We start from the raw sequence: 18264 nt of genomic DNA, 5'->3' as shown, positions 1-18264 counted from the left end.
AGTGATTTTCAGGGCAATGTTTAGTTTCTAGCTCTGTGATTCAACAGACGATATTACCAGGAAGGTTAATCTAGTTGTGTGTTTCAGTCTACAAAGGTAATAATTACCTGCCAAGATAATTAAACTCAGAAAAGGCATGTGAAACTGGCCAGATGTGTAATGCAGATGGTGCTGTAAATAAAAATGAAGGCACACCATCTACAATGCAGGTTGCAGTTGCTATATATTAAAGTGGTGTGTGTGACTACAAATATAACACACATCATGGCAACAATTTGGTTGTGAACACAATACTGGGTTGCTTGGACCATGTTACCAAGCTGTCTTGGTGTCTATTTTCTTCCTATGCTAGTATAGTAAGGGCTAAGAATAATTGTTTTCATATGGAAAAGATACAGTTGTAGCAATTACACCATTTATTTTAATATATGATAATTCCCCTCACCATATAACTTATTTGGCAATGGATGGATTTCAGAAAAGTGTAGAATGTAGTCTGTGATGCTGTCAGTGCTCCTTGTCAAGTATGTGACCCTGTATTTCTGTTTGTTTAGCCCATGTTTATTTGTTTATGTTAATATATACTATCTTATTGGGAGAGGTAGATGATACGGATGTGTTATCTTTGCTTCTCTTCCCTTGTGTATGCTAGATTCAGGGTTGTAGTGTGTGTGAGAAGAATGTAATTTCTAATGCCGAGTCTTGAACTTTCCCTGGATAGTTGGGGGGATGGGGAGAGACTGGCGAGAGATGTGTACTGTGTGGGTGTTCTTCTCTCTGCGTGAGGGTGTACAAGTCTGAGTCTGCCTGTGTCCGTGAACTTTACAAGCATTCGGTTCAACATCATTCAGTGCAGATTCCACACTGCTTGCTGGTTTACAGCCTGCAGTCTGCCACCCAGCCCATCTGTTAAAACACAACATGCACACTCCAGCCAAAGCTGAGGAATCTAGGAAACGATAGCAAAAGAGTATTGACTGGCCCAACCCTGAATGTAGATGCTTGGAAGTAAAGCACGTTGATTTTTTTTTTTTTTAGTGGAGCTTGTGTCTAAGTAGGCGTGTTTAAGGTGGCAGCCTAAGAAACGGTGGTTTAAAAATCAAAATGTATGAGCTGAGATATCCTGGTAAATCAAGCTTTTTGAATTCCTGCCAAATTGCTTTTAATGATAGGCTTATTTTGAATGGTTGGTTTGTTTGGACTGTTTTGAGGCTGAGATGCAATTAAGAGTTATCTAATTAATGAAATCTTGGGTATCATCTCTCTTACCAAATCACAGCTGATTAATTAAATGATGCACAGAGCTTTCTCTATGAAATTGTAAGTCCAAAGCAGTGCAGTAAACTATATCTACAACAGGATAGATTCTAGTTTGTATATGTTATTTATGAGAACTAAAAATACAGACAGTGATAATCCAGAGCATATTTATTTGAAAGTAAGTCTAGTACATCTCAGTAATGCTTACTCCCAAGTAAGCGTGCTGGGAATTGTAACTTGAGATGACTAAACAAGCATTGATTAAAATGAACATTGATCTTCAATAATTAATGCTTCTCCAGTCACTCCTCTGGAAAACTTAAAGCCTTTCTAGACAGAAGCAGCTTTGGTTAAGGTTGGGTGGGGAAAATATTGACTCCCCATTCTAGTTCTAGTTCTTTATTTGCTGTAGCTACAAAAAATTATATTCCTGGATTCACATGACAGAAGGAGAGCACATATCCTTTATACATTATATATATCTATATCTATATGTGAAAGATACATGTGCTGAACAGATGGGTTTCATGAACTTTGGAGGAGGAAGATGGAAAAGAAGCCAAATGTTTTTTGAAAATGGAAAGAATTCAGCTTGGTGTGGGTAAACAGGTGGGGGGAGGGCTTGGATGAAGGCTGTGACACTAGCACAAGGGCATCCTTATGACAGAACAGCTGCAGTATCTCATTTGCTGACTTGTTTTCTAGCAACTGCATCTCCCAAGCTAAGTTCTGGGGATCAGCAATGCCTCACAACTGTATCTGGGGTCTGTGTTGGAACAGTCATTCGAATAATTCGTCTGGTGCTGCAAAGTCCTCGGGGGGGGGGGAGACCTATAGCATTTGGAAAATTCCTTATTTTTCATAGAGTTGGCCATTATTTTTTTAAATCTGAATTGTAGGCTATGATTAGCTGAATATGCTTTTTGTTGATAACGAGGCATTGGCTGCTTATCTCTGAGAAGTAAAGGGAGCAAATACAAGGCCTTGAGTCCTCCTCTGCTTACTGGATGCCAGCTGTTGCGGTGATATTTCAAGTGCAGTATGAGTTTGTGTTTATCTCATTGGGTGTTAAGATGGGGTAATACATTGGCAGAGCAGGTTGCCAGACTGGTTCCTGTAGCTAACTAAAGGTGAGATGCTATCGTTTTATAAAGGCCATGTGTCCATGATGATGATCTTGTTCATTATGCTTTATTTGTTTTTTTTTTAAAAAATAGGGTGTCTCATTCCTGCATATCCCATTTCTTGAGAACATATTCTGCAACACTTATTTGAAGAGCTGTTGAAAAGCAGTCAGATATTGATTTTAAAAAAAAAACTTGAAAGAAACATTGACACTAAAAGTTCAGCTTAATTTTAAGCAATCAGTCCTTTTAATGTCAAGCGGGGCATAACTCTGAAGATGGACAGAATCCTTCCAGCATTTGTTTGAAAAATTAAAGCTGGTTCACAGCATCATTTGGTTTTCTGCTGAATTCCAAATGGATATTAGGATGTGCTGATTCATACATACAAAATGGTAAAGGAGCAGTTATGGTACATAATAATGTATCCCTATAAATTACTGTTGAGAGTCTCCTGGCACTTCTCCTAGAGAAAGCATCAGAGATTTGGGGACATGCATCCTGGGAGGTTTGGGTTCCAATCTCTCTGTCACTATGGACCCTAGTGTAGAATTTGTCAGCTGCTTATTAAATATTATCTGCCATTTTCAGTTTCTAATAGTCCACTATTAACCTTTCTGTGGGTTTTTGCAAAGGAGCTGGAATACCAATGGTCGTCTAGGCCAATGACTTCATCTGTGATTGGCAAAAGCCCTCAAGCAAAGGTGCTTCTCAGCATGGTGACTGAAGAAGTCTTGAACACGATAGGATAAACGTGAGACTGAAGTCCAGTTACCAGGATCAGCCTTAACCTTTTTACCACCTGAGGCAGAAGAAGAAGAAGAAGCTTGGGCTGTGCTTCTCACTTTGTATATGGTGAGCTTCTTCCTCTGCCAGAAGGGAGAAGTGCTAGCAATATGAGTCTAGGGATATGAAATCCACATAAACTTCCCAAAGCAGCTGATCTAAGAGGCAGGTTGTACAGAAGAAAGAAACTTTCAGGTTTAGGGTTTGTGTATGGCATATTTGGGCTAAAATTTGCTGCCCCTCTGGTATTGCTGTAGTCTTCGGCATGGGCGACAATCAATCTGGTTTTGTTTGCAGAGAACACCTTTCATCAAAATTGTGTATTAAGTCCTTTTTTTTTTTTTGCAAAATGTCAACTATTAGCTGAAGCTTGCTGTTCATTGTCTGTATACTTCCACTTTAGAGGGGAGGTCTGACTGTTTTGGTTGATTTACCTAGAAGCCCACGCCTTAGTATTTCCCACAAAGTTGCATGCCAAATACCATGTGGTTTATGTTCGTCTTGCCTAAGAGCAACACCACTGGATTTGATTAAGAGACACCTGTGCTGGTACGCCACTGCAAGCAAAGAGAATTGGGCCTTTGCAATAAAGCTCTGACTGCTTGCTAGTTCTTCATGGGTGCCCTGGTGACAGCCGAGGCAGAAGCTATCAGCCTCATCTGTCATCTGACACAGAAATGATGAGGCTGTAATGCCAACCTTGAATAATTTGATGCCAAGTGAAGCCTGTACAAGAAGGGCTACTGAACTGGACTCCAGATTAGTTTAGCAGGAGCTATGCTCCTTGGTGCTGAAATGAATGGATTTTTTCAGAACTGTGAATCATATTTGAATTATTCCATTGCCCTTAATGAATGCATTAAACCTTGCACCTTGGCTAACTTTGACCTGATCTAAAAACTGCAGCTTCAGCAAATGTGTGTAGTATGGGAGATTCTTCTGACTGCTATGCCAGAAGGAAAATGCAGGCATTATCTCAGTATACGGGAACATTACTCCAACAGATACTCTTCCCCTTGTGCCAGTGTATGTGTTAGTATCTAACTGAATTTAGGATTAATTAAATATACTTTATTGGCCAAAGTTCCATAATCATATAATTGGCCATATGAGTTTCAAGCATCTTTGCATTAATTTTAATTGATTTGGAACTTGTTTACATGATATATTATTCTGTGGTTATAGGCCTTTAATTTGTCCCAATCAAATTTGTTTACTAAACAAAGCCATTTTAAGTAAGTTGAAAGCAAGGAAATATACCCTTGGATAATTGCAACCTCTACAGTAATAACTTTTTAAAGAGTAACATGGATGTTACACTGAGTGTGGAGAAGAGACTTGTAGAATTTACTACAAGTTTGCAGACTTCTGACATTATGAATGGGGATGATGGAGGTGTATCTATAGCACTTTATGAATCCCTGTGTGAACAAGAGGTGTTTATCCAGATCAAAATCAATAACTTGTGTATGTGTGTGTGTGTGGGGGGGGCGCTTTAATAGTATCTACATGTCATCAGCGTTCAGCCTGTCATTGTTAGAATTGGAATTTGTTGAGTAAGTACAAGACCAAAACTGAAGACAGTTTAAGGTAGTTTGTGAGGTCTCCTACTGACTTTTTCATGCAGACTAAATAGCTGGTTGCGACCAGCAATATTGTCCAGTCTCATTATGTAAGAATACTTATTTTATATTAACATTGTATATAAAATATTTGTTATAATATTGCTTATAACATAATTAATGTAAAATATAGCAAGTGAATATAGTCTTGCCTGGATACATTCTTGAATTGCATGACTGGAATATTTTGTCTTCATGTCCAGCTGCTCAAAAGAGAGGGCTTTGTATTGGATATGTACTGGAAGATATTCATTGCACAATCATGGAGCGTCTACCCCATTGCCTGTGAGAAGATGTCTTTCAGCAGTGAATATTTTAATATTTTATTGATATTACAGTATATTGAGAGTAGTAGTTAGTCACTCTCAGCTCTAGGTTCTCCAAACATGTTGTGAGAATGCACTGCCAACAGACCTGTGAGAGTCGGCGCCCCATGTGTGCAAGCAGGATGCTCGCACTCTTCAGTCTCACTTTGTATGCTCAGAGAGACACGAGACTCCTTTATCTCAAAGCATCCTATCCAACACCACACAGATCGGTGCTGTACTCTTTACTTGCAGAAAATAGAAATTGAAAATTTTTAACACTATAGTTTTCTTATTTATGTAGTTTCCTTCCTAGTGCTTTTTTCATTTGCCTCATCGCTATAGTTGTTATCTGTATGCCAGGTTGAATTCTGTAGCTAAAGATGGATGCACTCCTCTATTGCCATGATTCAGTGAGTTATGCAGCAAGCTTTGTGATTGCAACAGAATCTCTGATGCTGCAATTCTGAATGCAGCCCCTGTGCCATTTAAGAAGGCTCTCCCAAAACCATGTTGGGAAAGTCCTTCACAACAACCTGCAGCCCATGCAGAAGAATATATATATATCAGAGGAACTTTTGTGGTTCTAGTGATGCCTCACTCGTAAACGGTTCATTTGAAAAAAAATCAAACTGAAGCATTGTCCATCCATGTCAACTGTGTCCAGGATGTACTTGTGCAGATTTCATGATAGATAGGTTCTGTATTAGGATGTTCTGTTTGATTAATTTTACACTTAACTAGTAAAGTCACTGTCAATAGACAGTTCCCAGTTGTAGTATAATTTTTTTAAAATTAAATTTGCCTTTTGACATTTTTACCTGAAACTTAATACTTCTGCTAAAAACTAAAATTTCAGATTAAAAACACTGAAAACAACTTGGATGGACTGTTGTCACCTGTGGTGTATGATTTAGGGCTTGATTTTAACCAAGGTTGGTCAGTAATCAGCCTCTTAATCTGTTTTTAATACCAAGAGTCAGTCCTGGTTGTATGGGATAAGATGAACTCATCTGATCACATACTGAGTGGTTTTCTTTACCTGTTTATACCTTTGTTTTAATGGTATGAGGCAAAGAGAGGTTCCAGGCCAGAGAATGGGATTTCTAAATAGAACTGAGTTGCTCAGGTGTGTACAAAACCACATAAGGATGTTTTTGAACTTTTTAGTAAGCTGATGGCCTGAGGGGAAGCCTAAGAGTGAAAGCTTTAGAACAGTGGAAGCACAAAAAGACAAAAACTCTTTCACATGACGGAGGTTCCAGAAAGGTAGCCCTGTTAGTTTATTGTAGCAAAAGAAAAGACAAGTCCAGTATCACCTCAAAGAATAATATCATTTATTCCAGCATGAGCTGGAGTTAGAACTCATTTGATTGGGAGCAAAGAATGGAAGGGACCAGCTCATATGGTTGCCAACCTCCAGGTGATGGCTGGAAGTCTCCTGGAATTACTGACTGATCTACAGCCTACAGGGATCAGTTACTCTGGAGAAAATGGCTGTTTTGGAGAGTGGACTCTATGGCATTATACCCTGCTTACATCCCTCCCCAAACTCTGCCCTCTCCATGCTCCATCCTCCAAATCTCCAGGAATTTCCCCATGCGGAAATGGCAGTCCTAACAGTTGTTACAGATTCTGCCAAGCTGTGTTGCATTTAACGCACCCTTGAGAAGTCAATGCATGTCCTTATTTTATAGATTCATTGTTATGCACCAATTATTTAAGTATATGATTTAATATAATTCCTGTGTGTAATTCTTCTAGATTTCTCTAAAATTCTGAATACATTTGTTCTTTTCTGTAGAATAGACGGTCATGAGAAAAAACTGTGATGCATTTTCAGCCTACAGTAAAGCAGTTCATTTATCCTGCTACACTGCTAAGAAATTCCCCAGTGGCTATCTGAAAAATATAAGTTTCTGGGATCAGTTTGTTCTGTGTGTTTCGGACTCTTTTTTAATTGTGAGAGAGTAAACAATGCCACCATCTTGCTTCCCGTAGCTTGCCTTATTAATAAACGAGTGCACAGCCTGCTGCCCAGTGGACCCATATGCATTCTGGCTGTTTGGGACGTCCAGAGGACCCTCCCCTCCCCTGGACGCATCTGGCCATGCCCTAGCTGGGAACCAGGGAGAACCTTTCCAGGCAGCAAGAGTGATCAGAGCTCTCAGCATTCTGATTCTGCCTCCTCAGCTTGAATATCAGTAAAGATGCAGCAAGAGGTTTTCAGGGTGGGGAAGGAAGAGATCAGAAATGTCTTCTGGATCCTCCCCAACCTACAGATAGGTCTTGGAGTTCTCCCAGAATTACAACTGATCTCCAGACTATACATATCAGTTCCCCGGGAGGAAATGGTTGTCTTGGAAGGCAGACTCTATGGCATTGTATCCCCCACTGAGCTTCCTTCCCTCCCCAAACCCTGCCTTCCCCCAAATCTCCAGAAATTTCCCAAGTTGGAGTTGGCAGCCCTAGAGGTCCCAACTCAGAGAGTTTCTTAGTGGTTTCCAGCTGGCTAGAGGTGCTTTGGGCTTCTGCTGTTCCTTCTGCAGGATCCCTCTCTGAGCCAGCCAACAGTAGGAGGAAGGGAGGGTTTCCTTTCAGTTGACTCTAATAAAACCCCTGGGATGCAATGAGAAATATGCAGCTGCCTTATATGGGGTCACACCATTGGTCTATCAAGGCAAGTATTTTCCTCTCTGACTGGGAGTGATTCTGCAGGGTTCCAAGCCTTTCACATCACCAACAACCCTGATCCTTTAAAGTGAAGATGACAGGGACTGAATTTGCAGATGCTGTGCCATTGCACCATGGCCCTCTCTATTGCAAGCCATTGGAATGCCATGGAGAAATCTCCTGTCCTGGAAGGAGGAAGTCTGAGAGGGTGCATTCTGACCCTTCCCCCTCCCCCAGGAAATGTGTGTGTCATAATGAAGCCAGGTGATCTCACATGAAGGAGCCAGGCAGAGTCACAGGGCAGCCCATGCAGCTCCACTCAAGATCTATTATGGCCCACATAACTGTTAAGAGTTATGCACCCCTCATTTAGGCCTTGCCTCCTGTAGACTGCTAATTTCATATTTAGTTTTAGACAGGCAAGTAGCTCCATTGATTTGTCCTTTGACTTCCACGAATAGGGCTATATGTAAAAGGGTTATATGCAAAATAGGGCTATACGGGTGGAAGCCCTGTTGTTTGCTGCAGGAATGCAGAAGGGAATTGAAGTTTAATCCAGGAGTTTGAAGCAGTGATCTTTCAGGGCAACACATAAATGGCAAAGATCATTGCTGTTGTTCAGGATTAGTAATCTGTTACATAAATGTCCCTCTGTACTAATCTTAACCAACAGCAGGGATCCAGGCATTATCCGCTACTCGTTTGACTTTGATTATTTTCTTCCAATTACCTAGCATAAAGAAAAAATATGGAATAGGGTACATAGGGTACACGAGATACAGTCAGAAGAGAAAACAAGTAACGCTTCTGTAACATGCCCTGCTGTAAGCTGTTTCCCCTCCCCTAGGGTTCCAGATACAAATTTCCCCTCAAATTTGGATTCTGTGGGGTAAATGCCACTTGAGCAAGGAAAGGGCTAAACATACAAGTATTCTTATGCCATATACCCTACATCCCTTATGTGTTTTAAGTGTGATACCATCTTGGAAATTAAGCAGGGTTAGCCCTGATTTGTACTTGGATGGGAGAGCACAAAGGAAGTCCACGGTACCTACATAGAGACAGACAATGGCAATCCATTTCTGTTTCTCTCTTGCCTTGAAAACCCTGTGGGATTGCCATAAATTGGCTGCGACTTTATGGTATTTTACACACACCTCCTTTGCAAAGGAACCTGTGCTGATAACTTGGGGAAAGAAGTGGAAGAGAGGAAAAGGGAGTGTGCTTTTGAAAACGGCATCTTTTCCTCACAAACCTTTGGCTTTACATTCACTTGGGGATTATTATCAACAAACATATCCCAGAAGGGACATGTTGAAAAACTGGGGCTCTCAATCTGGGCCTAAAATAGGGTTTGGATCCTTGTGGGCTCGATTACACATGCGGGCTGGTCTCTACCACCCCCCTCCCCCACATGCAATTCCTTCTTACTATCCCCAGCACAATATTTCATGAACAAACGTTTTCTGTAAGCTGAGCCATATGTAACTGCAGCCGTTTCAGCAGTTGTGGCAGCACTTTCTCCAGCCACCTCACCATGGGTATTCCTGCTGACTGTATTTGTCTAGATCCATGGTCCAGTTTACACTCATGATTTGCCTTGAACTCAATAATGGTTGGAGAGAAAGATTGCTTGCTGAGTTGCTAGTGTTGTGGCATTTTGATTCAATGCATAAATTACAAGAGAAATATACAGTAGTGTCAATAAATGCTTGAATGTCGGCTAGGGAAATGGCAAATCTTCCAGGGAGAAAACAAGAGCATCACATACGGGCCTTATAATATCTGCTTTTTTACAGGTCTAATTTTTTTGCCAGAAAGAGAGATCTTTTGCCTCAAAAGCAATATTTTTATTAGTCTTAAAAGTCTGCCTTAAGTTGAGAATAACTAAAACCATGCTTGCAGGACCATATTATTCATAAGACTGATGAGGCTGAAGCCTAGGGGCCCTGCAGGGACTAGGGGCTCGTCCATTTTTTTTGCTGAGGCACTGTTACCTGTACCCTAGGGCTCCACTGGTTAAAGGCACTTTACACTCTGCGCTGTAGCAATACATGTACACACACACACACACACATATTCTCAGCATTCTTCAAAAGACCCTCAAAATGGATATAGGGCTATGTACTGTGGTCTAGTACCTACCGTACCAGGGTCAGCTTGTCAGCTGTAGTAAAGTGAAAGACTGAAGTGCCAGAGGGGGCCTGAAATACCTGAAAGCTTCGGGGCCCATCCATGGCTTAATACAGCTCTGCATGCCTGCAAAACTAGAGTAATGCTGGCACAGTGATCACCTTGACTGTGATTTGATTGCTGGAAAAAGAACCTTAGAAGCTGCCACTAGATCATTCATTTACTTTTCAAATTTAAAGGTAATTACTGTCAAATTCTTGATAAATTAATACATTGCTGTGCTGTCATCATCAGCCAAGAGAACATGTATCCTAATAGCTGCCCATCAACTGCTTTGTTTCTGCTCCTTTATTAGGATAATTTACTAAATAATGAGAACTGGTATACAGCTGTTACCACTGTAACATAAATGGTTATCGTGAAACTTTCAGTTCAGTAGAACCCTCAGTTCTGAGCTGCCATATGCAGAATCCAGTTGAGTCAAAATACTCTCATGTGCCCTATAGATGAAAACAAAGTGGGGGACCCACAAGGATTTGCAGGGATATTACATTTCCCCCTCCTCCAATATTGCTTTTCTTTTCCCTGAAAGCCCCCATAGCCTCTCCCTTTTCCTGCTTCCTTCTCTCCATCCTATCTACCTGCCCCACTGTCTTCAGTTTTGCCTCCTTTTCTCTTCCTGACAGCCTGTCCTCAAGAAAACTCTGGCTAAGTTGTGCAGTGTGAACTGAACCTAGTGCAGCTGCACAGTGGAGAATCCACAAGGATTTGCATGGGGCATCTCACTTTCTCATGTATCCCCTCCTCACACTATTTCCCCTTCCTCCTGGCAGCCCCCATATCCTCATCTTTCTATGCTTCTCCGCTTTCTTCCCTCCCACCAGGGCTTTTTTTCTGGGAAAAGAGTTGGTAGAACTCACTGGGTACAATACACACACACGCAAAGCATGTGTGCAGTCCCAGGACCATGTGATGATGTCACTTCCAGGAAGTGACATCATCATGCAGGGCGCAGCCACCCCTAGGAGCGCTCCCACAAAGGGGGGGAGTTTAAATTGTCCTCTGTGCTGGTGATTTAAACTTCTCCCTTGCTCCAGATGATTGGCGCCAGTCAGCTGGAACAAGGGGGGAGTTTAGAGTGCCCTCTGTGCTGCTTGTGAGTGGCACAGAGGGCGATTAAACTTTAAACCCCCCTTGCTCCTACTGACTGGCGCCAAAGTTTAAATTGCCCCCCTTGCAAGCGGCATGGAGGGCAGTCTAAACTCCCCTTTGCTCCAGCTGACTGGTACCAGTCAGCTGGAGCAAGGGGGGATTTTAAAGTTTAATGGTAACCGGCCACATGACCATTTTCTAGAGGTGCTGGAATGCCATTCCACCATGTTCCGGCTGAAAAAAAGCCCTGCCTCCCTCCCACCTACCCACCTCTTCTCCCTATCTCCAGTTTTATTATTTATTTACTTCATTTATATCCTGCTTTTTACCATAATGGGGGCCCAAAGCAGCTTACATCATTCTCCTATACTCTGTTTTATCCTCACAACAACCCCATGAGGTAGGTTAGTCTAAGTGTGTGTGACCAGCCCAAAGTAACCCAGTAAGCTTCCACAATGGAGTGGGGACTCAAACTTGGGTCTCCTGGATCCTTCTCTTCAACTCTGACCTCTTCACTGGTTTCTATGAGATCAGTACTTGGATGAGTCATGTAAATCTGGTGGTAGCAAGTTGCCCTTTGACAGCTGCCAGGCCTAGCCACACTACAGGCATTCATTTTATTATACTGGGAGGGCCTCCCCCATTTTTTGTAGATTTCTGATTTTTCTGCAAATCTGGGGAATTTCTCAAGTTTGTAGAAAGATCTGTCTTGCCTGTCCATGGCCTCAGTCTCCAGATTTAAGTATTCATAGTTGGGGCCACACTGAGTATTAGACATATTGATTATGAATGTTCATTATGGAAGGCTTTGTTGTTACCTTCTAGATATTCAGAATACTTTTACAAATGTTTTGGAACATTTGGATGTTCTTCTGCACCTGAAACAGCTTGATAAACAACTTCTGGAATCAGAAACATATATTCTTTGTAATAACTTCTGGTATGAATTGACTGTTTTCAGTATACATAATATGTAGCTTACCATATTGCGGGGACAGAGAAGACAAAAAGGGGAAAAAAATCAGTTAACTAGTAAAATGCCAGGTTTAATTGGCTTGCATGTATACAACACCATGCATGCCAATGTTTGAGTTCATATTCTAAAATGTTTTTTTTTTACTCTGTTGACAAAACATCAGTTGGTAGAAAATGTGTACCAGAAATCATTGCAATTAAAGAATCAAGCAGCAGCACACATGCATACATAGCTGGAATATTTCTTGAGTAATCTGAGTAACATTCCTTGGGTAAAACCAGAGCTCACTTTATATACACACACCCCACCGCTAACATGATATTTTGAAAGCTCTTTTATGATTCATAAAAACAGCTGCTTTAACACTGAAATGACACCAGAGTGTTTGAAAATTTGTTTCACTAGGTATGTTACAGGCTGCTTCCTTCTGTTTTAGAAGATTTGATGGAGTTGAGCGCTGGGGACTTAGTATCCACTTTTGAAAATGCAGATGAGCCCCAGAAGATTATTTAGATATGTACCTGGCTGAATTAAAACTGGGCTATTTCTTGCAACACTGATGTTAACTTCAGTATCATTAATTAACAGACAAAATAACATTCAAAACAAAGGCAGGGAAATATGTAGGGTTTGGTAATTCTTAATTGTATTTTATGGTGTAGAATTAAATGCATTTTTAAAAAAACACTTGATATTTAATACAAGGGAAACAAGATTCTCTGGGAAAGTCAATAATGCTAGGAAAAGTGGAAGGCAGTAGGAAAAGAGGAAGACCTAAAATGAGATAGCTTGTCTCGATAAAAGAAGCCATGTCTTCCAGTTTGCAGGATCTGAGCAACTCTGTAAATGATAGGATGTTTTGGAGGTCTTTCCTTCATAGGGTCACCATAGGTCGGAGGCGACTTGACAGCACATAACACACACATATTTAAAACAGAGAAATTTTTTAATAGCAGTCCTTATGTACCAACAGCTCACATGCATTCTTTCTTTTATATGTTTTGTTTCTTCATTAAGTTGTCAACCGTGGGCCTACCTAAGCAGCAACTTTGTCAAACACTGAAAAGATATGGGTCATTTTCACACTGCTAACCTGCTTCCATAACGTTGGGCAACGTTGCGCAAAAAACGCGGATGATAGCGTCTTCTCACGAGAGTTTTGTGCAACATTGCGCAAAACTCTCGCAAGCATACGCTATCTTCTGCGTTTTTTGCACAACGTTGCGGAAGCAGGTTAGTAGTGTGAAAACGGCCATGCTCTTTGTTGTATGAAGCATTTTACTGAACACAAGTGGAAGAAATATATAATCCAGTAGAGGGACTGTTTCTGTCTTATCATTGTACTGAGATTCTAGATTGTTGCTTGAGCTTTTAGACTATGCAAGAGGCAAATACTTAGATAAATAGGCACTGGTTTGTTTAACGGGATAGGATGAAAATGCTTATAGTGCTGTCCTAAATAGTTACACCTAAGTCCACTGACTTCAATGAAGTTAGAAGGGTGTAATGTTGCTTAGCATTCCACTGTTGGTTGCATAGATCAAGGAAAATAGTATTGTAAATCATAACTAATTTAAGATTATCTTTTAAAAAATGAATAGCTAATAAATAGTTGGACTAATGGTCATATTTGTTATTGAGTTTTAGAATATTGAATGAAGGTTGGATATGATCAGGGCTTTTTTTCAGCTGGAACGTAGTGGAATGGAGTTCCGGCACCTCTTCAAAATGTTCACATGGCCGGTGGCCTCACCCCCTGATCTCCAGACAGAGGGGAGTTTAGATTGCAATCTAAACTCCCCTCTGTCTGGAGATCAGGGGGCAGGACCACCAGCCATGTGAACATTTTTGCCAAGAGCGATTTAAACGTTTAAAAACTCCCCCCTTGTTCCAGCTGACCCAAAGTGATGTCACTGTGCGGTCCTGAGTTCCGTCACTGAGTTCCATCACCTGTTTTCTCAGAAAAAAAGCCCTGGATATGATATATTTTAACTAGTTGAGAAACTGCATATGGGAAACAGATTTAGTTTAGTTAGTAATTTATTTATTGGAAGTACTTTCATGAGCTTTCATAGAATAACATAAGAAAAGAAGAAAGATCCCTGTTCCAAAGAGCTTACAGTCTAAATGTTGCCAGAGGGAGAACCAAAGGTGAGGGGGAAAGACCAGGGCAAAGATAACAAAGGAAGAATATTCATAGTCCCGGAACCACAGATCCTCAAATTAAAATGGTCTCACTAAGGTTAGGACTACAGAGTATGTCTTTATATGGTAAAGTACAGTACAAAAATAACAAGGGGAGTATTTTGTGTTAATGAAGATAGCGCTTTCCTGAAAATTTTCTAGCCTGTGACAGATAAATATACAGTGAAGACTTCATGTTTTGGATTTGAGATTTAAAGGGAACTATCTTCTGAAAAATAAGTTCCATTTTATTGAATGGAACTTACTCCTGGGAAAGTGTTCTTAGGATTGTAGCCAAAGTTGTAACAACACTGCTGAACAAGGAAGATGCTCCAACAGAACACGAGACGGGAAATGTCATGGTTAAGATTAAAAGCCAAACTGATGTATTTTCCCCCTCCCAGACTCTCTTCATAGTACATTGTGACAATCTGAAAAGAGCCTGTTAACTATCTGAGTTCATACCAGTCAGAGAGAATTAGCAGAACATCCCCCTCCCCCACTCCATACTGACAATAGCCTTTTTTCATTCAAAAAGGTAACTGAATTGTTTGGGCTTGTCTACTGCTGTGATCTCAGAACCATATGAGATGTCAATGTCTGTGCTGTAATAAAGAAGCAATTGGCCTGGTACAAGCAGGAATGTGAAGCAAGCTTGCAGCCAGCATGGGGGAGGAGAGAAAAGACTAAAAACATGACAGCACTAAGCCCTTTTTCGGACTCAGAAATAATAAGGCATATGGGAGAGGTCCCAAACGGACTCTCTTATTTTGCTTTGCTGCTTTCATATATCCCAGTTTTAAAACCGGTTGCATAAGCTCCAGAATTTAGCAAATAGTGAAGGACTTGACCAACCTTCCTCCACTGAGATGGGACTGTGTGTTTTCCCCAGTATGCCTGCAGTTGTTTCCTGAAACTAAAATCGCACTTATCTTGTATCACCTTTAAATCACCTTTTGGTTTTAAGCATATTTATGCTCAATTGCTTTACATGGGAAATTCCTGGAGATTTAAGGGTGAAGCTTGGTGAGCTCCAGAATAAGGACAGCTCATGCCCCATATGGATAATGGCCCTCATCCTATGTGGGCCTTGCCCAAGCCACCCACAAGTATCTGCGTGGTGAGCAAGTGAGGGAGCAGCCACCACCATGGCAAGTGAGTAAGCTGGCTGCTCAAAAGAACTGTGGCCACTGCTATAGTAAGTAGTCAAGCTGGGTGGCTGAACAGCCCGTGATCAGCCGCCTGTTTTTCTCCTCCCCCCCCCCGCCTCCATTGGTGGGTGGAGCCAGGGTTGGGTCCCTTTCCAGGGACATTTTGAAATGTTTTGAAATCCTGAATGTTGGAAATATTTTGGCTGTTTTTGGTGTATTAACAAAGAATGAGTATCGTTCAAACTGGATTTTGATTCTTTATTTTCCTAATGCAATCCTGAATGGGTAAATGGCTGAAAATCTAGTTTTGTGTATAAAATGCAGGCATAGGGTTTTATTTATTTATTTACTTCATTTATAGTCCACCTTTTTCTCTTCACACTTAAAGTGGGCTATGAAATTTTAAAATAATATAATGAAAACAATGTAATACATATAATATTTATCTTCTACTTATAAAACAAATCTAAAAAAAATTCAAAATTGATATATTTTTGAATTATATACATTTGCAATTGACTTTAGCTCTTTTAAACATTAGAACTTTACCATTATAACATCACAAATCTTCAGTCTCACTAAAAGATCTTTACTCAGTGCTTTGTTATTTCAGACAGAATACCTACTATACCTACTTTATAACATCCATTATGCAAAATAAAGCATTGAATCTTCATTCTCTCAACACGCATTTATTTGTAAAGCATCTATGCTTGATACAATGAAAGGATGCGGTGTATGTCCCTAGCAACTGCAAACCCTAACAAGACAGGAGATGCAAGGCCAGCAAGATAAAAGTATCTGAATTATTTTTAAACATAATGCTATCATTGTAGTGCCTGTTTCTAAGAATGGAGGTCGAAAGTGCAGCTTAACATTCATAACCTACTTTCAGAGTATGCAGAGGGCTTTATAGTCATTCATCCTTGGAACAAACCTGTGAGAAGTCATAACATTTTAACTCGTCGTATTATTATTTGTAATGTAAACTGAAGCTGTGAGATACAGTGCCATTCTAAGCAGTTACACCCTTATAAACCCATAAACTTCAATGAATTTAGACAGATGTACCTTTGCTTAGGATGACACTGATAGTGAATTGTCTTACGCAGTGACCGTTGGCTTATATTATACCTACTGAATAGTGTTTCATTTGGCTAATTGGAAGGAAATGCACACTCCTCTCCCCTTGACACAAATAATTAGTTAGATGAAGTAGGCATTCTACAAAGGCCCTTCCAGCCTCTTGGAGGCCTTGTTGCTGCACACTGTGAAGATCGATAATGATACAAAATTTGTCTGTTTCATGAAAGCTTGTCTGCTTCTACTGATCTTCTCATATGCTCTCAGGGAACCCCCCCCCCCATTACTAATTATTAACAGACACATTACTTTTAGTGCTTCACTGTAGATTAGCACTAGCCCAGTCTGGTAGATTGAATGTTGTGTATCAGGATGTTCTGCAGAAGGACATCTGGCTTCCCAAGACTTTTCCCATGTTCTTGTTTGCACACTGAACCTAGTGTGGGGAACTACAGGTGGATGTGTCCTACGATACTTGTATCCCATTAAAACTGTTTAGCACACTGCAGTATAAACAGTTAGTGTTTTTTGCTGATGCTTGAGTTTGCAAGGTTGCCACTGCAAACACTATTCCATAAAACTATTATGTTGACAGGTTTCTAGTTCCCTAGAAGGCCATGGAATGTCATGCAGAGATCAGAACTCTCAAATCATGCTCTTGCTGAATTTTAAATTTGAAGGATTGAACAAATCTGGTCAGTAGCCATAACACAGTTTTATACCACAAAGAGTCAAACACAAACACAGTTTTTAAACCACAAAGGGTCATGCATTACAGAGGAGTGAGAATATGAACTTTTGCTGAATCATAAAGTTTTCTCCGGTAAACCAGATATTTTGTATATCAAGGCATATCTATTTTTGAAATTTTAAGTTATTTTCCAAATAATATTTTGGGATCCTTTGGAGAGCCAGAATCTTGTGTGCTAATAATACCATGTTTTCCAGTGCCAATTTGAATCTTAGCTTTGGTTACTGATTGAAACTACCTCTCATGCCATTGAAACTGTGCCCAAAATGCCTGTGGTTATTTGGATACATAAATGGAGGCATGCAGCGATGATTGAATTTGAATCTGTTATGAAAGCGAGTATTCAGTCACCAACAAAGTCCTCAACAGAAATAACCCAAGCTTATGAATGTAGGGTACTCTGCACAGATGGTGGTGTAGCTGTAGCCATTAAAAGATGTTTCTGAGCTCACATCTTCCAAGGCAGTTACATGGATTACATATGTTGCCATCAAGCAGACTTTAGATTGCTTCTATTTTTTTTCCTGTTTAAAGATGATTTACGGGCAGGTTCTTCTTGAAGGAAATCTTCCCAGGGAAAATGACCTTTTTTGTTTAATTTGAAATCCATATCCTTGATCAAGACTGAACAGCTGACAAAGAATTCCTTCCTGTCACTCTCCCCCTCCCTCTTTCCACTGATACATTTCAAAACTGTTGGAAAAGTTGGCTGAATTTCCTCAGAAAACAGCAGGATATTACGTTGGTTCAAATGAAGGATACTACATCTGAGCACACAAGCCATCTTTTTAAAAAATAAAATGGGAATGGAATAGATTGGCCTGATAGTGCTTTGCCCGTGAGGGGTGCACCTCAATCCTGTCATTCTCTGCTGCCATAAAAACGCACAGCTTTCTTTGCTGCTGTCCGGCAGTAATTTTTCTTGGTGCCAGACAGGGGGAGTATAAACACATTCTGGGGCAGGTGATGGGCCTCCTGGGAGGATGCCAGCATCTCTGTTCTCCAGCATCATTTTTTTCCAGTTGATGCAAAGAGCAGCATTGATAGAAGCTTCATTCGAAGAA

The 18264-nt window shown here is 40.5% G+C and overlaps 1 protein-coding gene across 1 annotated transcript in view; it reads left to right on the top strand.

Moving 5' to 3' along the window:
* Positions 1 to 18264, top strand: part of MARCHF3 (membrane associated ring-CH-type finger 3) — a 146968-nt gene that overhangs the window by 674 nt on the left and 128030 nt on the right. The window lies entirely within an intron of this gene.

This window comes from Eublepharis macularius, chromosome 8, assembly GCF_028583425.1.
Source record: "Eublepharis macularius isolate TG4126 chromosome 8, MPM_Emac_v1.0, whole genome shotgun sequence".
NCBI classification, from domain to species: domain Eukaryota; kingdom Metazoa; phylum Chordata; class Lepidosauria; order Squamata; family Eublepharidae; genus Eublepharis; species Eublepharis macularius.
The sequence above is the reverse complement of the archived record's forward strand: the minus strand, read 5'-3'. Positions and strand labels throughout refer to the sequence as shown.